This window comes from Nannobrachium achirus (assembly GCF_963921795.1).
Source record: "Nannobrachium achirus genome assembly, chromosome: 11".
Classification (NCBI taxonomy): Eukaryota; Metazoa; Chordata; class Actinopteri; order Myctophiformes; family Myctophidae; genus Nannobrachium; species Nannobrachium achirus.
This window is the reverse complement of record NC_137820.1, coordinates 65,194,564-65,220,054: the sequence shown is the minus strand read 5'-3', so window position 1 is coordinate 65,220,054 and position 25,491 is coordinate 65,194,564.

The window sequence follows — 25,491 nt, the reverse complement described above, 5'->3', positions numbered from 1 at the left end:
TGTGTTAGCATTAGCAATATGGTTTCTTGTTTTTAAGAAATAGGCTCCTCCCACAAGTTCCGCAAGGCGATTACGTTGTCCCGTCGCTCCCGAGATCGTTTGTGTTTCGTTTTGAGAGGGTCGTTCCCCCTGAAAAAACACGTTTTGGCATGAAACGGTTACGTTTTGCGCGTTTGTGGTGCCCCCTATGGGTGGAAGTGGAAATGCTTTTGGGTATATGTTCAGTATAGCGCCCCCCACTTGTGGTTAAAATTTGGTGTTGACTGGATGTTTCGTTTGTGATTTATGGCTACTTCTTACAAAACGGGCTCCTCCCGCTAACTTTGGAACCCTGTTACGGAAGAACGGTATGGACTATCAAAATATCGTTTAAATATGTTTATCGCATGAGTCCATAGATCGTGTGTATCGATTTTTGTGACATTTGGAGAAAATATGTAGGAAAAGGAGCAAAAAGTGTGTTTTGAAGAAAATTCAAAATGGCGGAAAATCTATCCTGACGCAAATGGGCGTGGCCTATATGAGGAGATGCGTCATGACCCAAGGAATCCAGGGAAAAAGGAATTGTAATTTTCCGACCCACGGTTGAAGAGTTACAGGCCGAAAGGTAAAGTGGACTGTTATAGCGCCACCATGAGGCCAACTGACGAAATTATTTTTTATTTAATCCTTGATATCATTATAAATCTCCTCTCCAAGTTTTGAAACTGTAGCCCCTATGGTTTGCGAGAAAAAAAATATTGAATGTGAGTTTTTGCGATTCCCATTATAAGTCAATGGGTAAAATTAATTCACTAATAAATTAATATCAATTAAACGATACAACTTTTCTCTTAGAAAAGTAATAGCACACCATTCCCGGCCGAGCCGCACGTTTTGATGTATATATTGCGGCGGTGGCATAAATCGTGCGGCAGTTATTACGGCTCCAAATTTGCAAGAACGTTACTTACTTAATTACTTAACTAGAAAAGAAAATTTCTAAGAAATTTTAAGTGTGCCTGCAGCTCGCTAAGTGTGTGCAACCACCCACAGCCATTTCGACTAATTAGTGGCGTTTTGGCGCATTTTTGGCCGTTATCACGGGTCGCACTTTAACAACAGTTTTTTTCGCAAAAATTGTTTTGTGAGAAAAAAAAAATTTGTGGGGAAAAAAAACGTCTTTTGAGAAAAAAAAAATTTGCGAAAAAAAAAATTTGAGAAAAAAATTTTTGAGAAAAAACAATTTTTGAGAAAAAAAAATTTTTGCGAAAAAAAAAATTTGAGAAAAAAAAAATTTGAAAAAAAAAAATTTTTGAGAAAAAACAATTTTGAGAAAAAAAATTTAGAAAAAAAAAATTTGAGAAAAAAAATGTTGAGAAAAAAAGATTTTTGAGAAAAAAAAAATTTGAGAAAAAAAAAATTGAGAAAAAATTTGAGAAAAAAAAAATTGAGAAAAAAAAATTTGAGAAAAAAAAATTGAGAAAAAAAAATTTGAGAAAAAATTTTTTTTGAGAAAAAAAAATTTGAGAAAAAAAAAATTTGTGAAAAAAAAATGTTGAGAAAAAAACATTTGAGAAAAAAAAAAATATATGACACCAGCCGCGAGTCTGTACGACAAACGGTTCATGAGTTATAGAGGCACTTCCTGTTTGGCAAAGGTCTTCCTGTTACAGAGGGGGCGGGGCTTAATCAATTACAGCTCATCCCTATTTGCCGGAAAAAGACCAAAGTTGTGTGTGCATTTTAAAGTTTAAATCACGTTGCTAGGCAAAAGTATGGCAGAGTTATGTGGCGCCAAAGTTTCTGGGTTTTTCCCTGCATAGTCCCCCATTCTAAGTCAATGGGGTTTTTGGGCGTCGTTTTTTGCGAATTACGTCGCAATGGTAACGCGGATCGGAAAGAAAAGTAATAGCACACCATTCCCGGCCGAGCCGCACGTTTTGATGTATATATTGCGGTGGTGGCGTAAATCGTGCGGCAGTTATTACGGCTCCAAATTTGTGGGATCATTATTAACTAGAAAAAAGTGTGCCTGCAGCTCGCTAAGTGTGTGCAACCTTGTATGTGTTAACATTAGCATCTTTGTTAGCATTAGCATTTGTTAGCATTAGCATGTGTTAGCATTAGCAATATGGTTTCTTGTTTTTAAGAAATAGGCTCCTCCCACAAGTTCCGCAAGGCGATTACGTTGTCCCGTCGCTCCCGAGATCGTTTGTGTTTCGTTTTGAGAGGGTCGTTCCCCCTGAAAAAACACGTTTTGGCATGAAACGGTTACGTTTTGCGCGTTTGTGGTGCCCCCTATGGGTGGAAGTGGAAATGCTTTTGGGTATATGTTCAGTATAGCGCCCCCCACTTGTGGTTAAAATTTGGTGTTGACTGGATGTTTCGTTTGTGATTTATGGCTACTTCTTACAAAACGGGCTCCTCCCGCTAACTTTGGAACCCTGTTACGGAAGAACGGTATGGACTATCAAAATATCGTTTAAATATGTTTATCGCATGAGTCCATAGATCGTGTGTATCGATTTTTGTGACATTTGGAGAAAATATGTAGGAAAAGGAGCAAAAAGTGTGTTTTGAAGAAAATTCAAAATGGCGGAAAATCTATCCTGACGCAAATGGGCGTGGCCTATATGAGGAGATGCGTCATGACCCAAGGAATCCAGGGAAAAAGGAATTTTAATTTTCCGACCAACGGTTCAAGAGTTACAGGCCGAAAGGTAAAGTGGACTGTTATAGCGCCACCATGAGGCCAACTGACGAAATTATTTTTTATTTAATCCTTGATATCATTATAAATCTCCTCTCCAAGTTTTGAAACTGTAGCCCCTATGGTTTGCGAGAAAAAAAATATTTAATGTGAGTTTTTGCGATTCCCATTATAAGTCAATGGGTAAAATTAATTCACTAATAAATTAATATCAATTAAACGATACAACTTTTCTCTTAGAAAAGTAATAGCACACCATTCCCGGCCGAGCCGCACGTTTTGATGTATATATTGCGGTGGTGGCGTAAATCGTGCGGCAGTTATTACGGCTCCAAATTTGTGGGATCATTATTATTAACTAGAAAAGAAAATTTCCAAGAAATTTTAAGTGTGCCTGCAGCTCGCTAAGTCTGTGCAACCTTGTGTAGCGGTTGGTGTTAGCATTAGCGTTACATTATTTAACATTGGCATTAGCATAGTGGCGTTTTGGCGCATTTTTGGCCGTTATCACGGGTCGCACTTTAACGACAGTTTTTTGAGAAAAAATTGTTTTGTGAGAAAAAAAAATTGTGAGAAAAAAAAAATTTTGAGAAAAAAAACATTTTGAGAAAAAAAATGTTTTGAGAAAAAAAAATTGAGAAAAAAATTTTTGAGAAAAAAAAAATTGAGAAAAAAAAATTTGAGAAAAAAAAAATTTGAGAAAAAAAAATTTGAGAAAAAAAAAATTTGAGAAAAAAAAAATTTGAGAAAAAAAAATTTGAGAAAAAAAAAATTTTGAGAAAAAAAAAATTTGAGAAAAAAAAATTGAGAAAAAAAAATTTGAGAAAAAAAAAATTTGAGAAAAAAAAATTTTGAGAAAAAAAAATTTTTGAGAAAAAAAAATTTTGAGAAAAATTTTTTTGAGAAAAAAAAAAATATGACACCAGCCGCGAGTCTGTACGACAAACGGTTTGTCGTACAGACTGTTTGGCGAAGGACACTTCCTGTTACAGAGGGGGCGGGGCTTAATCAATTACAGCTCATCCCTATTGGCCGGAAAAAGACCAAAGTTGTGTGTGCATTTTAAAGTTTAAATCACGTTGCTAGGCAAAAGTATGGCAGAGTTATGTGGCGCCAAAGTTTCTGGGTTTTTTTCGGAGTCCCCCATTCTAAGTCAATGGGGTTTTTGGGCGTAGTTTTTTTGCGAATTACATCGCAATCGTATCGCGGATCGGAAAGAAAAGTAATAGCACACCATTCCCGGCCGAGCCGCACATTTTGATGTGTATATTGCGGGGGTGGCGTAAATCGTGCGGCAGTTATTACGTGCCGAAATTTCCCCCATTCTAAGTGAATGGGGTTTTTTGGCGTCGTTTTTTGCGAATTACGTCGCAATGGTAACGCGGATCGGAAAGAAAAGTAATAGCACACCATTCCCGGCCGAGCCGCACGTTTTGATGTATATATTGCGGTGGTGGCGTAAATTGTGCGGCACTTATTACGTGCCGAAATTTGCAAGAACATTACCGACCGACCGACCGACCGACCGACTTAAGTATGGCGGATTACAATAAGTGTTCTGCTATTGCATAGCAGGCACACTTAATTAAGTATGGGGGAGTACAATAAGTGTTTTGCCATTGCATGGCCGCACGTTTTGATGTATATATTGCGGTGGTGGCGTAAATCGTGCGGCAGTTATTACGGCTCCAAATTTGTGGGATCATTATTATTAACTAGAAAAGAAAATTTCTAAGAAATTTTAAGTGTGCCTGCAGCTCGCGTGTGCAACCACCCACAGCCATTTCGACTAATTAGTGGCGTTTTGGCGCATTTTTGGCCGTTATCACGGGTCGCACTTTAACGACAGTTTTTTTCGCAAAAATTGTTTTGTGAGAAAAAAAAACTTTTGAGAAAAAAAAACGTCTTTTGAGAAAAAAAAAATTTGAGAAAAAAAAAATTTGTGAAAAAACAATTTGAGAAAAAAAAATGTTTGCGAAAAAAAAAAATTGAGAAAAAAAAAATTTGAGAAAAAATAAAATTTTGAGAAAAAAAATATTTTGAGAAAAAAAAATTTTGAGAAAAAAAAACTTTTGAGAAAAAAAAATTTGAGAAAAAAAATTTTGAGAAAAAAAAAAATTTGAGAAAAAAAAAATTTGAGAAAAAACAATTTTTGAGAAAAAAACAATTTTTGAGAAAAAAAAATTTTGCGAAAAAAAAAATTTGAGAAAAAAAAAATTTGAGAAATAAAAAATTTTGAGAAAAAAAATATTTTGAGAAAAAAAAATTTTGAGAAAAAAAAACTTTTGAGAAAAAAAAAATTTGAGAAAAAAAATTTTGAGAAAAAAAAATTTTTGAGAAAAAAAAATTTGAGAAAAAAAAATTGAGAAAAAAAATTTTTGAAAAAAAAATTTTGAGAAAAAAAAAAATTTGAGAATAAATAAATTTGAGAAAAAAAAATTGAGAAAAAAAAATTTGAGAAAAAAAATTTTTTGAGAAAAAAAAATTTGAGAAAAAAAAAATTGAGAAAAAAAAATTTGAGAAAAAAAAAATATGACACCAGCCGCGAGTCTGTACGACAAACGGTTCATGAGTTATAGAGGCACTTCCTGTTTGGCAAAGGTCTTCCTGTTACAGAGGGGGCGGGGCTTAATCAATTACAGCTCATCCCTATTGGCCGGAAAAAGACCAAAGTTGTGTGTGCATTTTAAAGTTTAAATCACGTTGCTAGGCAAAAGTATGGCAGAGTTATGTGGCGCCAAAGTTTCTGGGTTTTTCCCTGCATAGTCCCCCATTCTAAGTCAATGGGGTTTTTGGGCGTCGTTTTTTGCGAATTACGTCGCAATGGTAACGCGGATCGGAAAGAAAAGTAATAGCACACCATTCCCGGCCGAGCCGCACGTTTTGATGTATATATTGCGGTGGTGGCGTAAATCGTGCGGCAGTTATTACGGCTCCAAATTTGTGGGATCATTATTAACTAGAAGAGAAAATTTCTAAGAAATTTTAAGTGTGCCTGCAGCTCGCTAAGTCTGTGCAACCTTGTGTAGCGGTTGGTGTTAGCATTAGCGTTATTTCATTTGACGCAACCCGCGTGTCTGTATGACAAACGGTTCACGAGATCAAGGGTCACTTCCTGTTTGGTGAGGGGCACTTCCTGTTTGGCGAAATAGGCCCCAATTAAGGTCATGGACGATTAATGAATTAAAGCTGCAAGCAGCGATGACCAGGCCCTCGCAGCTCTACCCACGTCACAAGGCCAGCAGCCAATCAGAAACCAAACAGGAAGTCAGCCATTTCGACTAATTAGTGGCGTTTTGGAGCATTTTTGGCCGTTATCACGGGTCGCACTTTAACGACAGTTTTTTTTGAGAAAAAAAAAATTTGAGAAAAAAAATTTTGAGAAAAAAAAATTTTTGAGAAAAAAAAATTTGAGAAAAAAAAATTGAGAAAAAAAATTTTTGAAAAAAAAATTTTGAGAAAAAAAAAAATTTGAGAATAAATAAATTTGAGAAAAAAAAATTGAGAAAAAAAAATTTGAGAAAAAAAATTTTTTGAGAAAAAAAAATTTGAGAAAAAAAAAATTGAGAAAAAAAAATTTGAGAAAAAAAAAATATGACACCAGCCGCGAGTCTGTACGACAAACGGTTCATGAGTTATAGAGGCACTTCCTGTTTGGCAAAGGTCTTCCTGTTACAGAGGGGGCGGGGCTTAATCAATTACAGCTCATCCCTATTGGCCGGAAAAAGACCAAAGTTGTGTGTGCATTTTAAAGTTTAAATCACGTTGCTAGGCAAAAGTATGGCAGAGTTATGTGGCGCCAAAGTTTCTGGGTTTTTCCCTGCATAGTCCCCCATTCTAAGTCAATGGGGTTTTTGGGCGTCGTTTTTTGCGAATTACGTCGCAATGGTAACGCGGATCGGAAAGAAAAGTAATAGCACACCATTCCCGGCCGAGCCGCACGTTTTGATGTATATATTGCGGTGGTGGCGTAAATCGTGCGGCAGTTATTACGGCTCCAAATTTGTGGGATCATTATTAACTAGAAGAGAAAATTTCTAAGAAATTTTAAGTGTGCCTGCAGCTCGCTAAGTCTGTGCAACCTTGTGTAGCGGTTGGTGTTAGCATTAGCGTTATTTCATTTGACGCAACCCGCGTGTCTGTATGACAAACGGTTCACGAGATCAAGGGTCACTTCCTGTTTGGTGAGGGGCACTTCCTGTTTGGCGAAATAGGCCCCAATTAAGGTCATGGACGATTAATGAATTAAAGCTGCAAGCAGCGATGACCAGGCCCTCGCAGCTCTACCCACGTCACAAGGCCAGCAGCCAATCAGAAACCAAACAGGAAGTCAGCCATTTCGACTAATTAGTGGCGTTTTGGAGCATTTTTGGCCGTTATCACGGGTCGCACTTTAACGACAGTTTTTTGAGAAAAAATTGTTTTGAGAAAAAAAATTAGAGAAAAAAACTTTTTTGAGAAAAAGAAATTTTGAAAAAAAAAATTGTGAGAAAAAAAAATCTTGAGAAAAAAAAATGAGAAAAAAAAATGTTGAGAAAAAAATAATTTTGAGAAAACAATTTTGAGAAAAAAAAATTTTGAGAAAAAAAAATTTTGAGAAAAAAAAAATTGAGAAAAAAAATGTTTGAGAAAAAAAAAAATTGAGAAAAAAATGTTGAGAAAAAACATTTTTTGAGAAAAAAAAATTTTTGAGAAAAAAAATTGAGAAAAAAAATTTGAGAAAAAAAGATTTGAGAAAAAAAAAAATTTGAGAAAAAAAAATTTGAGAAAAAAAATTTGAGAAAAAAAAAATTTGAGAAAAAAAAATTTGAGAAAAAAAATGTTTGAGAAAAAAAAAATTTGAGAAAAAAAAATTTGAGAAAAAAAAAAATTGAGAAAAAAAAAATTGAGAAAAAAAGAAAAGGTATGACACCAGCCGCAAGTCTGTACGACAAACGGTTCATGAGTTATAGAGGCACTTCCTGTTTGGTGAAGGGCACTTCCTGTTAAAGAGGGGGCGAGGCTTAATCAATTACAGCTCATCCCTATTGGTCGGAAAAAGACCAAAGTTGTGTGAGCATTTTACATTTTAAATGACGTTGCTAGGCAAAAGTATGGCAGAGTTATGTGGCGCCAAAGTTTCTGGTTTTTTTTCGGAGTCCCCCATTCAAAGTCAATGGAGTTTTTGGGCGTTGTTTTTTGCGAATTACATCGCAATCGGAAAGCGGATCGGAAAGAAAAGTAATAGCACACCATTCCCGGCCGAGCCGCACATTTTGATGTATATATTGCGGGGGTGGCGTAAATCGTGCGGCAGTTATTACGTGCCGAAGTTTCCCCCATTCTAAGTCAATGGGGTTTTTTGGCGTCGTTTTTTGCGAATTACGTCGCAATGGTAACGCGGATCGGAAAGAAAAGTAATAGCACACCATTCCCGGCCGAGCCGCACGTTTTGATGTATATATTGCGGCGGTGGCGTAAATTGTGCGGCAGTTATTACGTGCAGAAATTCGTGGCGAAAGACTTAATGACTTAAGTATGGCGGATTACAATAAGTGTTTTGCTATTGCATAGCAGGCACACTTAATTAAGTGTGCCTGCTATGCAATAGCAGAACACTTATTGTAATCCGCCATACTTAAGTCAGTCAGTCAGTAAGTAATGTTCTTGCAAATTTCTGCTCGTAATAACTGCCGCACAATTTACGCCACCGCCGCAATATATACATCAAAATGTGCGGCTCGGCCGGGAATGGTGTGCTATTACTTTTCTTTCCGATCCGCATTACCATTGCGACGTAATTCGCAAAAAACGACGCCAAAAAACCCCATTGACTTAGAATGGGGGAAACTTCGGCACGTAATAACTGCCGCACAATTTACGCCACCCCCGCAATATATACATCAAAATGTGCGGCTCGGCCGGGAATGGTGTGCTATTACTTTTCTTTCCGATCCGCGATACGATTGCGATGTAATTCGCAAAAAACGACGCCCAAAAACCCCATTGACTTAGAATGGGGGACTCCGAAAAAAAACCAGAAACCTTGGCGCCACATAACTCTGCCATACTTTTGCCTAGCAACGTGATTTAAACTTTAAAATGCACACACAACTTTGGTCTTTTTCCGGCCAATAGGGATGAGCTGTAATTGATTAAGCCCCGCCCCCTCTGTATTCCTATTGGCTGGCTTTTAAACAGCCACTACTCCAGTTCACAGCATGGTACCGTCTTGAAACTTGGTGTCTGGACTTAAACGGCCAATAGGGACTTATTACTTAAGCCCCGCCCCTCTTAAGCCACGCCCCTATCTTCCTATTGGCTTAGCTTTAAACAGCTTTATCTCCAGTTTGCAGCATGGTACCGTCTCGAAACTTGCTGTGTGTACTTAGATGGCCAATAGGGATGAGCTGTAATTGATTAAGCCCCGCCCCCTCTGTAACAGGAAGTGCCCTTCGCCAAACAGGAAGTGCCTCTACATCTCATGAACCGTTTGTCGTACAGACGCGCATATTGCGTCATATGACTTGATTAAGAGTCCTTGACCTTAATTGGGGCCTATTTCGCCAAACAGGAAGTGCCCCTCACCAAACAGGAAGTGACCCTTTACCTCGTGAACCGTTTGTCGTACAGACGCATGGATGGCATCAAATGACTTGATTAAGAGTCCTTAACCTTAATTGGGGCCTATTTCGCCAAACAGGAAGTGCCCCTCACCAAACAGGAAGTGACCCTTTACCTCGTGAACCGTTTGTCGTACAGACGCGTGGATGGCATCAAATGACTTGATTAAGAGTCCTTAACCTTAATTGGGGCCTATTTCGCCAAACAGGAAGTGCCCCTCACCAAACAGGAAGTGACCCTTGATCTCGTGAACCGTTTGTCGTACAGATGCGCGGGTTGCGTCAAATGACAAGTTTAAGAGTCTTTAACCTTAATTGGGGCCTATTTCGCCAAACAGGAAGTGCCTCTCACCAAACAGGAAGTGACCCTTGATCTCGTGAACCGTTTGTCGTACAGACGCGCGGGTTGCGTCAAATGACTTGATTACGAGTCCTTAACCTTAATTGGGGCCTAGTTCGCCAAACAGGAAGTGCCCCTCACCAAACAGGAAGTGACCCTTTATCGCGTGAACCGTTTGTCGTACAGACATGTGGGTGGTGTCATATGAAGAACCATAATGTTAAAGCTTATGCAAAAAATGGTAATGTTAAAAAATGTAACGCTAATGCTAACACCAACCGCTACACAAGGTTGCACAGACTTAGCGAGCTGCAGGCACACTTAACATTTCTTAGAAATTTTCTTTTCTAGTAATAATAATAATCACTTCACAAAATTTCGGCACGTAATAACTGCCGCACGATTTCCGCCACCGCCGCAATATATACATCAAAACGTGCGGCTCGGCCGGGAATGGGGTGCTATTACTTTTCTTGCCGATCCGCATTACCATGGCGATGTTATTCGCAAAAAACGACGCCCAAAAACCCCATTGACTTTGAATGGGGGCCCCCGAAAAAGAAAACCAGAAACTTTGGCGTCACATTAATCTGGCATACTTTTGCCTAGCAACGTGATTTAAACTTTGGACTTTGGACTTTTTCCAGCCAATAGGGAAGAGCTGTAATTGATTAAGCCCCGCCCCCTCTGTATTCCTATTGGCTGGGCTGTAAACAGACATAACTCCAGTTCACAGCATGGTACCGTCTTGAAACTTGGTGTCTGGACTTACACGGCCAATAGGAATGATCTGTAATTTCTTAAGCCCCGCCCCCTCTGCCTTCCTACAGCCATAACTCCATTTCCCAACACTTTACTGGTCTCAAACTCGGTGGGTGATCCCACAGTCCCAACGGCTAAAAGTTAAAATGCTAATGCTAATGTAAATAATGCTAATGCTAAAAATGCTAATGGTAAAAATGCTAATGTTAAAGCTAAGGCTAACAATGCTAATGTTAAAAATTCTAAAGCTAATGCTGATGTTAATTTTAATGCTAAAAATGCTAATGCTAACACCAACCGCTACACAATTTTGCACACACTTGGCGAGCTGCAGGCACACTTAAAATTTCGTAGAAATTTTCTTTTCTAGTTATTATTAAGTGTGCCTGCTATGCAATAGCAGAACACTTATTGTAATCCGCCATACTTAAGTCAGTCAGTAAGTAAGTAAGTAATGTTCTTGCAAATTTCTGCTCGTAATAACTGCCGCACAATTTACGCCACCGCCGCAATATATACATCAAAACGTGCGGCTCGGCCGGGAATGGTGTGCTATTACTTTTCTTTCCGATCCGCGTTACCATTGCGACGTAATTCGCAAAAAACGACGCCAAAAAACCCCATTCACTTAGAATGGGGGAAATTTCGGCACGTAATAACTGCCGCACGATTTACGCCACCCCCGCAATATACACATCAAAACGTGCGGCTCGGCCGGGAATGGTGTGCTATTACTTTTCTTTCCGATCCGCGATACGATTGCGATGTAATTCGCAAAAAACGACGCCCAAAAACCCCATTGACTTAGAATGGGGGACTCCGAAAAAAAACCAGAAACTTTGGCGCCACATAACTCTGCCATACTTTTGCCTAGCAACGTGATTTAAACTTTAAAATGCACACACAACTTTGGTCTTTTTCCGGCCAATAGGGATGAGCTGTAATTGATTAAGCCCCGCCCCCTCTGTAACAGGAAGTGCCTCTATAACTCATGAACCGTTTGTCGTACAGACTCGCGGCTGGTGTCATAATTTTTTTTTTCTCAATTTTTTTTTTTCTCAAACATTTTTTTTTCTCAAATTTTTTTTTTCTCAAAATTTTTTTTTTCTCAAATTTTTTTTTTCCTCAAATTTTTTTTTTTCTCAAAATTTTTTTTTTCTCAAAAATGTTTTTTTCTCAAAATTTTTTTTTTCTCAAATTTTTTTTTTCTCAAATTCTTTTTTTCTCAAAACATTTTTTTTCTCAAAAATTTTTTTTCTCAATTTTTTTTTCTCACATTTTTTTTTTCTAATTTTTTTTTTCTCAAATTTTTTTTTTCCTCAAAAAAATGTTTTTTTCTCAAAAAACTTTTTTTTTTCTCAAAAAACTTTTTTTTTCTCACAAAACTGTCGTTAAAGTGCGACCCGTGATAACGGCCAAAAATGCGCCAAAACGCCACTAATTAGTCGAAATGGCTGACTTCCTGTTTGGTTTCTGATTGGCTGCTGGCCTTGTGACGTGGGTAGAGCTGCGAGGGCCCGGTCATCGCTGCTTGCAGCTTTAATTCATTAATCGTCCATGACCTTAATTGGGGCCTATTTCGCCAAACAGGAAGTGCCCCTCACCAAACAGGAAGTGACCCTTGATCACGTGAACCGTTTGTCATACAGACACGCGGGTTGCGTCAAATGACAAGATTAAGAGTCCTTAAACTTAATTGGGGCCTATTTCGCCAAACAGGAAGTGCCCCTCACCAAACAGGAAGTGACCCGTTTTCTCGTGAACCGTTTGTCGTACAGACATGTGGGTGGTGTCATATGAAGAACAATAATGTTAACGTTTATGCAAAAAAATGCTAATGTTAATAACGCTAATGCTAACACCAACTGCTACACAAGGTTGCACAGACTTAGCGAGCTGCAGGCACACTTAAAATTTCTTAGAAATTTTCTTTTCTAGTTATTATTATTATTATATTAAGATTATTATATTTAGATATTTACCAGCAAGGAATCACATTGCAAATACTTCATATTTTTCAGGAACCCTTGCAAGTTTCCAGGCCTATCTGCTCGATGGTCTCGCATGGTGGAATGAGGACCGGGCCACAGCTGCTCAGAGGATGGCAGGACTCCTATAGTGGCCTCCTTCGGTATGGTGCCAACAAGCTGTCAGAAAAGGTGCTAGGGAAAAAAACTGGTGGAGTACACAGCCCCAAGGAAATACACCGGTATGCATTTTGTTCATTATGATTTTGATATGTTTTAGGTATGTACATAATTAGTCCTGTAAGTGACATGCTTTTCATTTCAGGAGAGCTTATAGGGATTGAATATCTGTATGCCCAAACTGGGAAAGTGATGGAGGACTACAACTTGACCCCCACAGTGCTTGAGACAAAGGAGGACATTTTAGACAATCTCACAGTCACCTGGGGTGATCCCGGGTATTGGACATAGATCTTTTCTCCCTGGACACAATTGACACTCCACTGGAGACAACATACACTCGTAGCAGCATCACTCCACCTACAGTCACAGCACTGCCTGAGGAAGCTACCACTGTTGCCACTCTGCAGAATGGTATGTGGTATATTTAATTGTTAAAAGTGCCAGTAAGAGAGAGTGTTTTGAACATTAACAATCTAAATTAAATACACACTTGTTCTTAGTTCACCAGCAAGAGACCACCAGCTTGACTGTTACAGAACCCGATGCCTGCCTGAGTCTGCAGCAACCCTCCGCTCCATGCCAGAGCCTTCAGACCCCCAGAGATGCAACAGCTTCACTTGTGTTTGTGTAAATGTGTCTTGTGTGGAGCCCATAGTAATATAACCATAACATTATATTTTCATGAATGTTCTCTCTCTTTTTCTCTCTCTCAGCTGCCCAAGATACCTCCAGCTTGACTGTTACAGAACCTGATGCCCACCTGAGTCTGCAGCAACCCTCCGCTCCAAGCCAGAGCCTTCAGACATTTACAGATGCAACACTGCTCTCCACTCAAGGTCAGAGGTCAAAGCCTGAAGAAAGAACTCACACTACACTTGTGTTTGTGTAAATGTGTCTTGTGTGAAGCCCATTATAGCAGTATAACTTTAACATTATATTTTCATGAATGTTCTCTCTCTTTCTCTCTCTTAGCTGCCCAGAAAGACACAGCCAGCGGACAGCAATCAACAACATCAGCCTCCACCAGTCATGATGTAGGTTTATATTTTTTTCAGATGTTTAAACTTCATTCAACTTGTAACTGTAGTAACGTATTAAATAGATACATCAAATTGTCACCACTATTTTGTTTAATGTAGGACTCTGTTGGACCTGAAAATATTGAGGGCTTCCAAGCAGTCCAGAACTTTGCATCTTTCTTGCTCCAATTAAAAGACAACGATGCCCTGTCCAGAGAGGAGGTGGACCAAATCTGTAGCCTCTGGGAGTGTTTGTCAGAATATGACAAAAAAGGTGCAAAGTTCAACCCACGTTTCCCAGACACACTCAGAGGGACTTTCAGGGCCTTTTCAGTGTCTGCGCCTGGTGTGGAGTATACAAAACGGTACATACTATGTTTTGTTGAGCAAGTATGACAGTGTTACATGCTATTATGTAATGTCTTGAACTAGCACTAATGTTGCTCAATACCTTTGCAGGTCCTTTGCAGGACGGGGAACTCCAGCTGTGTCACCTAAATGCACTCGGTACTGTGAGGCACTTTGGGTCAAATTGTCTGAGGAGTTCCGTGGAGACAGACAGGCAGGTGGAAAAAGGATTCCGCGTTGGAATTTGGCACACAACGCATACAGCCGCATTCGGGTGCTCATTACAGACAATCCCGAGGTTATGCAGAGAACCTCTGTCCAGCTCCCGTTGATGAACACTAAAACCGTTGGTTCTTGGTGAGTTGAAGAAGACTTAATCTACAGTAGTGAGGCAACAAATGACTTTCCATGATATGTTCTGTACATGTATCAATCACTCTGTTTATTCACATATCAGACGGTGTGGGGAACAATAAGCACAATAAAATACCTGTTAAAAGAGATGCCTCAAGGAAGCTATTTAAAGCTTTCAGGAGGTGTCAACTTACATATTACACTTGCATTACACAAAAAATGACACTTGCAATATTTTCAGGTACAAGGAACGACAAGATAGACTGGACAGGATTGTGCTGGAGCAAGGCATCCCTAGGACAACAAACCCAGTTGTTAGCCCAGAGAGCCTGCCTCCTGCAGTTCAGAGGAAAGACAGACCCTGTATGCCGATGAGTGCTGTGGAAAATCCACATGTGTTTGCTCTCCCCCCTGACACTGCAGGGACAGCCCTGGGAAAAAAGAGAAAGAGGACTGTGGCTACATTCACCAATGTTAGGCCACCTTTCCTTGCAGCCCTTGAGGACACACTCCCAGCATCCACACCCGGTGTCCAACCTCCACAACGTGTTCTGCGACCCCTCCTCCCCGCACTACAACCTCTGTTGCCTACTGCACAACCAGCACTACAACCTCGCTTGCCCCCAGCATCCACACCAGGTGTACAACCTCAACGTCTGCTGAGACCTCTCCTCCCAGCAATACGACCTCTCTTACCTGCTCCCCAATCTCTCCTCTATGTCCCCCAGTTTCTGTCTCCGTTAGCTGTTCCAAGACCTGCAGCTTCCACAACATATGTTCCTCAGACGCTCTTAGTTGCTCCGCAACCTCTCCTCTCTGCCTCACAACCTCCCATTCCTGTGGCTATTTCCCAGCCTCTGCTTCCTGTGGCTACCTCCCAATGTCCACTTCCTGCACCTACCTCCCAACCTGCCGTTCCTGTAACGACTACAAAAGTTGTGCCTTCAAGCACCCTGCACTACCGTAAGAGGAAGTTAGAGGAGGAAGCGAGTGGCAAAAAGAGGCGACAATACACCAAGAGAACAAACACCATCACCTGTAAGCAGTGTCAAAGGGAGCGGGACCCTGCAACCCACAACTTTTATTTTGGTAATTGGTACTGCCAGGCAACAGCCACCACTTCTCTTGCTGAGTGGAAGGCTGCACTTCAAGCAAAACTTCAAGCTACAGGGTTTGGCAAAAAAAAGGTCTGACTCTGTCTCTGACCTCTATGACTAGGGATGGGTTCCTGTGTGGTTCTTGCTGGGAGGACGTGTCACTTACTGCTTTTTGCACTGACCAATTGACACTTTTGTTTGGCTCTGCACTGTTATTAGTATTTAAGTATTATTGCATTTGTTTCACTTAGTTTCACTTAATGTAGCAGTGACTGTTATGATCACTTTATTTGATTTGGGTAACTTTTTCTTGTTTGTCATTAATAAGTATTACTATTTGTGTTAAGTCATGACTGCCTTTATGAAGCATTGTTCTCAACACTTTATATTTTTTGGGATTTTATTACCTGTTTACAGGCATTTGAGACTCTCACCAAAAGTAAAATATGTTGTCATTGGATACGATATTTTGCACTATTCCATGCTACATTGAAGTTGGTAGCATTTGAGAGATAACAGGCCAACCTAACAAAAATAACAATTCTCGAATTGTGTAGACTTCCTCTAAAATAAGTAATGCAAATGTTTAACAATACATTTATCATTTAGCTGGGGAACATCTCAAACCCCCCAAGGACCAGTCTGGTGGTCCCCGGATTGCTGGTTGAAAACCACTGATCTATGACTGATCTATCGGCCACAACAGGTTACTTCCAGCACAATGTCTCTTCTCAGGACATGTTCAAATAGTTACTGCGGTGCTCTCTTTTTATTTTAATTTGTAATAAAATGTGACTGACATCACAAGGTGTTATTCATTTCATGGTAGCCTATACAGTATATTATTCATTCATATCAGTTATTGTATTCCAATGGGGCAAGGCAGCCTCTGTAAGTCAAACTAAATAGATGGCACACTGCTTCATGTGTCACAATCATGTTAAACCATTATAAATATACTATTATTTCATTGATGGGTTATTGACATTAAGTCATGTAACGTATAATGGGTTTGCAATACCAGTGCCACCTAGTGGTTTGCATATCCATGCAAGTGTGAACTCAGTGGATTACATGTAAGGAATTTGGATAACAATGACATCACTACAAATGCATGGCTATTTATTTAGTATAGGATATATCCTAGCTAAACGGGTTAGGGAACAAAGAGTTGGCAATTTTCTTCATTATATGAAACAACATATTAGTGCGACGAGCCTGTATAACGGAGTCACTTAGATGAGAGACATCAATACAACAACTTGCCGTTTAGATTGATTGAAGACTTAGGAAAAGGTACAGTTTCATGACGGTACAGTTCACTGGTACAAGGTCTACTAAAAGGAGATTCTAGAAAATACTAAGCTTATTTCCACAGGAAACCATTTAAGTAGCCTATCTCTCATATAACATTGAATGACAGACGAATAGAACACAGTACTATGCAGTAGATATGTAAAGAAAAATAAAATGAACGTCTGAATGCATTTGAATAACGCATGGACAACGCTTAAGCTATTGTATAATGATGGCTTTGCGTCAAATCCCATTAACTAAACGACTAATGGTAGAGTTGGGGGAAGAATTAGAATCACAATCTCATTAGGCTTTAATTGACTGAAGATTATTAGAAGGTTGCATAGGATAAGGCACAGTTTCATGTAGCCTACAGGAGATCCTAGAGAGCTTTTCGGCTTATTTAAATAGGAACCCAATAGCCTACATAAATGGTTCCTATTCAATGTTCGCCTTGCATGACAGACCTAATTAATTCAATTTGTGTCGGTGTCGGGTGTCACTTAGACAACAGACGCATTGGAAAATATTTAGCTGATTGTCAGACATAAACACAAGGATGCACGGACCAAAAAGACAAATTACTCGATCTGTCTTTTGATTGATGGAATAGGTAGGTCTAAAACGATTATTGCCACTCAATTTGGCAGTGTGCATAGGAAAACCACAGGACAGTCGGCATACAAGGTCTACAAATAGGAATTAAACCCAAGAAAACGCTACATGGCTTTTTTCACTTTCGGGATGACTGCTTTCATGTCATGTCATGCCTTTTCCCGGATTATAAATAACTATATAGCATGTTACACTAGCGCACTGTGTTACCCCTGAACTGATACAGTAGGCGTCGTACATCATTGAGTGGTGGGCGATGGCCTAAGTGGAACGAATAATGCTTTTATCTCACATACATTTTAGAGTGTTATACTCTAGTCTAGTATGATGTTACAGCCGACGTTATGGTAGCCTACAATCTTATATTTACAACTGGCTTAAAGCCGCATCCCACTTCCAAGCCCATTTTCACGCCCACTCTGCATCCACTCCAACTCTACTTCGACTCAACGGTAGGGAGAAGAACGTAGGGAGAGCGTAAGGAATACCGCCCACAACCCTATGCCGTCCGCTCATTCGCTAGAGAGCAAGAGAGAGAGAGAGAGAGAGAGAGAGAGAGTCTCAGGTTACAAGAGGGAAGGGGGGGGCGCTGCACATGGGGAGAGAGAGAGAGAGAGAGAGAGAGAGAGAGAGAGAGAGAGAGTCTCAATCGCTAGGATCAGGGGCGTCACTTGGGTATGGCAGGGGTATGCAGCTATATACCATACCCTGGGTCCAGGGGGTCCAGGGGGGAAGATAACAGTTAGTTCTAAATATAAATCCATGAATGTCTCTTTATGTTATGTTATGTTATGTTTTATTTATTTGAATATGGACATCACAATCACATTGGACGAACCAGATGCATTGACATAAGTGATTTTAGCACAAGTACTAATTCTCATCACCTGTCCACAGGAGGCTTTTCTATTTTACATTTTGTCTATCTGTTGTAACAAATATTAACAAGGTATATAAATCCATGAATGTCTCTTTGTCTATATCTGTAGAATCCACTGTTACTGGGCTAGCTAGCCGAGAGCCTGTAGCTAGCTAGCCGAGAGCCTGTATCTTACAAGAAGTTCGCGGCCCTTCGGGCCGCTCACCTCTAGAGTTCACAGCAAGATACTGTCTGTCTGTCTGTCTGTCTGTCTGTCTGTCTGTCTGTCTGTGTGTGTGTGTGTGTGTGTGTGTGTGTGTGTGTGTGTGTGTGTTGCTAAAATGAAAACATTGAAATAATGAAAATAAAACATTGGCAGGCCTATTACAGTAACAATAATAACACAATTAGGCCAAAACTTTTTTTTATTCAAAAAACTTTTTTTTTTTTCAAAAGATTTTTTTTTTTTTTTTACTTTTTTTTTTTAATTAAAAAAAAAAAAAAAAAGCGGGCGTGGACTCTAGATGTGAGCGGCCCAAAGGGCCGCGAACCTCTAGTACAGTACAGGTACAGTATAGGTTGAACAAAGTTGTGCCTCCGTCTGGTCTCGATCTTGTTCTCCCGGTGTGTGTGGTTAACTATGATTGGCGGAGCGCTCTTTTTCTGTTGCCGCAACCTCGACAAACACGCGATGGCCTTGGCGCAATCGGTAGCACTATTGCCTCACAGCTAGAAGGTCCTAGCGTCGATTCCCGCCGGGGGACGCAGTGGGTGCTGGGGGCGTGTTCTCACCTCCATATATGGAGATAACATGGTAAAAAACATGGTTGCTATGGTAAACAGTTGGTTGCTAAGGTAAAAAAAACCTGGTTGCTATGGTAAACAGTTGGTTGCTAGGGTAAAAAATGGTTGCTATGGTAAACAGTTGGTTGCTAGGGTAAAAAAACATGGTTGCTATGGTAAACAGTTGGTTGCTAGGGTAAACAGTTGGTTGCTAGGGTAAAACCATGGTTGCTAAGGTGGTTGCTAACGTACACTAACAGACCAGCAACAACAGACTGTTGCCACAGCAACGTACACAAAGGTTAGTGTACACATGTGGTGTGATGTCATACTGATGCGGAGATATGAGCAGGGCAAAGGTGTGACGTGTGACCGACCGACCGACCGACGGACGGCCGGTGGAGGTTTTGATACTAAACTGCGACCTACGGCCGCAATAATATATATATATATATATATATATATATACATATATATATATAAGACTAGAAAAGAAAATTTCGAAGAAATTTTAAGTGTGCCTGCAGCTCGCTAAGTGTGTGCAACCTTGTATGTGTTAACATTAGCATCTTTGTTAGCATTAGCATTTGTTAGCATTAGCATGTGTTAGCATTAGCAATATGGTTTCTTGTTTTTAAGAAATAGGCTCCTCCCACAAGTTCCGCAAGGGGATTACGTTGTCCCGTCGCTCCCGAGATCGTTTGTGTTTCGTTTTGAGAGGGTCGTTCCCCCTGAAAAACACGTTTTGGCATGAAACGGTTACGTTTGGCGCGTTTGTGGTGCCCCCTATGGGTCGAAGTGGAAATGCTTTTGGGTATATGTTCAGTATAGCGCCCCCCACTTGTGGTTAAAATTTGCGTCATGACCCAAGGAATCCAGGGAAAAAGGAATTTTAATTTTCCGACCCACGGTTCAAGAGTTACAGGCCGAAAGGTAAAGTGGACTGTTATAGCGCCACCATGAGGCCAACTGACGAAATTATTTTTTATTTAATCCTTGATATCATTATAAATCTCCTCTTCAAGTTTTGAAACTGTAGCCCCTATGGTTTGCGAGAAAAAAAATATTGAATGTGAGTTTTTGCGATTCCCATTATAAGTCAATGGGTAAAATTAATTCACTAATAAATTAATATCAATTAAACGATACAACTTTTCTCTTAGAAAAGTAATAGCACCCCATTCCCGGCCGAGCCGCACGTTTTGATGTATATATTGCAGCGGAGGCGTAAATTGTGCGGCAGTTATTACGAGCCGAAATTTTGTGACGTGATTATTATTAAGTATGGCGGATAACAATAAGTGTTTTGCCATTGCATGGCAGGCACACTTAAAAAAAATATTATCCTCATTAAAGCAAGTCATTCAATTCTGAAGATTTTATATAATTTAACATATTTGGTTTCATTCGAGTTAATACTACTGTATTTGGCTCCACCTGTTCAGGTATCTTATAGCCTATACCCAGGCTTTTTCATAAACTGAAAAGTAAATTATTGCAAATATTATGGAATGTGAAGAGATCAGAAGGACTTGCCAAATCAAGTAGCTAATTGGCTTGCCGAAGTGTAACCTAGCTTAAAGTTTCATTTAGTGTAATAGAGCTGACCATTTCACCAGAATGGAACAACTTGTGAAATAAAATGTTGAAAGAAAGAAGAAGAAGAAGAATGTCCTTAACTCTTTTACCGCTTTGGACGTTCCCGTTCGCCCCATTTTTCACAGCGGTGCGATGCCAATTGTACGTTCTTTCGCTCGTTCTTTTGTACCTTGTTTTGATGTCTGTAAACTGATGAGGGGTCGCGCGGGTGTGTACAGTATAAGCATCTCCTGTAATCCTGCTTTGAAATCTCCACCTCACGTAAACATCAATAATGTCCAAATTCACTTCTTGGCTGCTAGCTGTCGTTCTATTGCTCTGATGCGACTCTGCGCCCTGCAACGGCCCATTTCACATTAATTCTTGCATGAGGCTGCCCTCTACTGCTAGTATGACCAAAGTGCACTATGTAATGAGAAAAAAAGAAAAAAAAAGATCTTTGTATATAACCTCGCAAAGGTAAGCTGCTTTTGCTGGCACAAGACCCAATAAATAAATAATAACATCTGGCAGTAAAACTGTTAATATTGATATAGGAATCTCCATATATGGGCATAAAACGTATTAGTAAAGCCAAGCAGGGCCTTGGCGAGTTAGGGCCTGGGTTTGATGCATACATACAATATATTTTATGCCCATACATGGAGATCCCTATCTGAACCAGCCACACAGATATGGGCCATGCCTTTGACATCTGGCCAGTGATCAATGACATCAGGGATCTTCATATATGGGCATAAAAGGGATACCCATATATGGACTGTCACTTTCGATATCACCTGTGATGTCACAGTGACAGTGAATATCCAGGGTTTGATCTTTGATGAGGTGATATCACGTGACATCACTTCCTGTACGGAAGGACAGAAGGACGGACAAGCTACGACATTTTTCATGGTATACGGCGACCTTCGGTCGCAATTAATTTTGCTGAACAGAGAGATGGTGATGTTCATAAAACCCATATTCCATATACATAAAATTACAAATGACATACTTTCCTTCAAAATAAGGTATATATATATATATATATATATATATATATATATATATATATTTATATTATCATGTATCATGTAATAGAGCAAACAATACCTGTACAAGTCTCATCAAGAAGACTGAGAATGGTTGATATTGTTTAACATGTTCAATACGGTAAAAATATATATGAAGAAAAATAATATTTATGGGAAGGCCAGTACAAGACCAGTCCTTCATGCAGCATCAGAAAGGTTGATGAAGTTGTACTGTACATCAGAGGTTGCTCTCGTACCCATACAGTATCTTTGTGTATGATGCCAAATATCATAAACGCTGCTTTAAAAACCACATCTCTACTATTATATAGCAGCTGCCAGACTAAACAAAAGAAAGAGCAGCAGACCAGCATCTATGGCAAAGCATCTAATGTTAATTTAAGTCATTGGCAAAACATTTTTCTCAAAGAAATTGAAGTGATGACACTAAACTAAGGTTTATGATGAAATACTGAAGACACTGGTCCATGCCTTTTCTGCAGCTCCACAGTGTGGGCACACTTTGGACTTTCCGTGTCATTCTACAAATTGTAATGCTGTATGAGCTTTTCGGTTGGACCATCTAATTTCTTCCTCAGACCTCAGTACGTCACCATAACCTTTTTAGTCTTTTTTTAGCTGTTTAATGCAGCTTTTATGCTATTTGGCATCATTCACAAAGATATTGTACATTACAAGAGATGTACAACTTTCTGATCTTGCATGATCGAAGGACCTTGTCTCTGGTACTCTTACCTGTACCAGTCATAATGGCTGTCAGATGTTATTCTTGTACTGGCCTTCCCACAAATGAAAAAATCGTTTTGTATGTTAAACAATGTATCAACCCTACTCCGTCTTCTGGTGCATGTATGCTGTCTCTATCAACACATGCAACTTGTTGTTCACTGTTGTTTTTCTTACAGGAATAGTTTGCTCTACATGATAAGATACTTAATTTTAAAATAAAGTATATCATCTGTATATGGAGACAGGGTTTCTCTGTTGAGCAATTAAAGGCCTTTTGTGGTGGGCTTTTTTGACAAATGAATAATGTTTCTGTTTTTAAATCTTTACCACAAAATGTGTGGTAAAGATTTAAAAACAGAAACATTATTCAAAGATTTGGATCCAATGTTTATACATCACCCTCCATTCAGCTATACTAAAATGAAAGACACATCACAATTTGTACAGTATATGTTGTACGTACACTATTGTTAGGCTTACAGTAACCATATTATTGACAACACTTAATGCTCTGTTCCATTCTGGTGAAACAGAGTCAGGGTGCTGCTAATTATTGTCATGTCAAGTCAAGTCAATTTTTATTTCTAGAACACATTTAAAAACCACCAGTGTCGACCAAAGTGCTGCACAACATACAACATACAATGTCAATGTAGGGCTATTGGAGAGGCTCTATTACACTTCATGGAACTTTGAACAGGTGCAGCCAAATACCAATATGTTGAATGATATAATGGCCGCGTTTCCCAAAGCGATTTTGAGTGCTAGTAAGCTCAGGCATGGTCGTAGAGACCAAAATCGTCCTTTGCAGCCTGCACAGGCACCTGTCAATCAAGAGCAACGAGGGCTTTCAGGAAACCGGTCGTCTCGTACAATGGAACCAAATAGCTGTGATGACGGTTGAATGCACACCTCATACGAATGGCCATCGTAAGGAGGATTTTAGAAGCAAACACCTTTCCCGCAAGTTTCCCACGGGTGCTGCAGACGTGTCTGTACGATGGTTTTTTTAAGGGTGCGCCGCGGTGCCCGTAAGCACCCTTCATAGAAAACTGAGCACTATATAACTAAGTATAACTATGAAAGTTTATTTAAAAAGCTATCTAAGTCTTGTGGATGGTAGAGTAGGCTATTCTACATACCTGCTATACAAAATAAACAAGTGAACTATATATTTATATTTATATAATAAATAAATAAAACATACAAAGGTGAACTATGTTTTATGTTATGCGTGTCGCTTGCTTTGATATAGGTCTAGGCTACTGAGAAATAGCGCACCACAACACACACTTACATAAAAAAGAACAAGCTTATAGGCTGCCTCATTTGTTAAGTGGGTCCGTGGACCAGTGGGGGTCCCCTCTCCCCAGCTAAAAGGCATGCCGTGATGCGTGAAAGCGGTGATAGAACTCGGATCATCCAGTCGCTAGTCCAACACACAACCCCTCGTGCCAACACGACTCAGCGAGAACTGGTCCGCTCAGACAGTGTGCTGGAGCCAGGCACTCATCATCCTACACTCTGAGAGTTAGCCTACATTTTTGAACCATTGGGTTCCTAACTTGCAAACTTCCAAACTAAAATATAACAGCCCTGCGCCTCTTTAGCCCCTCGTGCGTCATGCCAACACAACACTGAGGTAAAGAGACAGGGCTGTTATATTTTAGTTTGGACGTTTGGAGTTAGGAACCTAATGGTTCCAAAATTTAACTCACAAGTTGAGAGTGTAGGATGATGATCGCCTGGCTCAGCCCACTCTCTGAGCGGACTGGTTCTCCAGCGCTGAGTCTGAAATCAGGCTAGGATGATGAGGGTCCATTGGTTCATATAACTAATTGTAGCCCTATAATTATTACAGCCAAGACGGGGCGGACATCAGCCTTTGTAACTGAACACAGCAGGCTTAATAGCGTGATGAGTTGTGAGTCGGACTAATGATTGAGAGCCTCGGGTTCGACTCCCGCTTCAGCAGATCGATTTAAATGATACAGAGTTCATTTTGAGAACCAATACTCTAGTCTACAATACTGTAGGCCTAGCCTATAAAATAAAAAAATATATATATTTAAGACAGGCATTAATTCAATTTGTGCAGTCAGTTATAGGCCTACCAACAAGCAACAGCGCTTTGCAGCTTTGCATGTAGTTTCAAATTAAAACAAGGGGTTTGTGCGGTCAGTTAGCCTACCAACAGCGCTAAAAGTGTGTTAATTTTCAGTGTTGTATGTTATGTTTTATTGATGGGCCGGCCCGATACAATCACACAAGCCGCTGAAATTCATTTCGGAGCGCAGCTGCTGACGTCCTATCAATCGAAGCCCAGAGCCATTCAAGGAGAGAGTTGCATCATCTCCGCTCACATGGGGCCAGAGTTGGCAGAACTCTCTAATACAAGGCTCTGGCCAGCCTACTGGCGTGCGAAGGCTGTTTTGCGAGGGGCGCTTACAAGCGCGTTTGAGAAACGCCATGATCGTAAGGACCGCAGCCGAGCGAAGGCCCTCGTACGACCTGCGCTTTGGGAAACGCAGCCATTGTCTATAGGATTGAAAGAGGCTGTTATAGTATAACATTGAGCATCAAATGAGTAGAGCTTGGTTTCCCTCAGCCAGGTTTGCTAAATAATTTAAGTTCTACTGTAGCCCTGCATTTCTCTCTGCAGTATTGTTCAGTTTGCATAAAATGTAAAATTGTCTCAACTTTTGGACAATTCATACATTTTAGGGACATCTACTGAAGTGAACTTGTAAAGAATTTCCACCCTTGATAAGTGAATTGATAATAAAACTGCTATTGTAGATTTCATTAGGACGGTTTACATTTCCCCCATTTGGGACACCATATACGTTTAGAGATTTAACTCCATGAGTATACAAGCTACCTTACACAATTGGTATTGCTGAATTCAGTACAACCACACCTTTCCAACAAGCCATAATATGTGTTGATATGGCAATCCATGTCAGAGTCACTACAAAGTAAAGAGAGCATTATAGATGTACATTTCCACCTATTGTAGGTATGTGTTCAAATGACTATATCTCCCATTCAATTTAGATATTGACATTAGGTCTTCTCTAGAATGTAGAGGGATGTCCTGGCATCAAGTATGCCAAGTTACAAACCTCTCAGAGCTTCCATTGTGAATCTACATGAGTTTATATGCCTCAACCACCAGACGGACAGGCTTTATTTTTTATTTGGGGAGT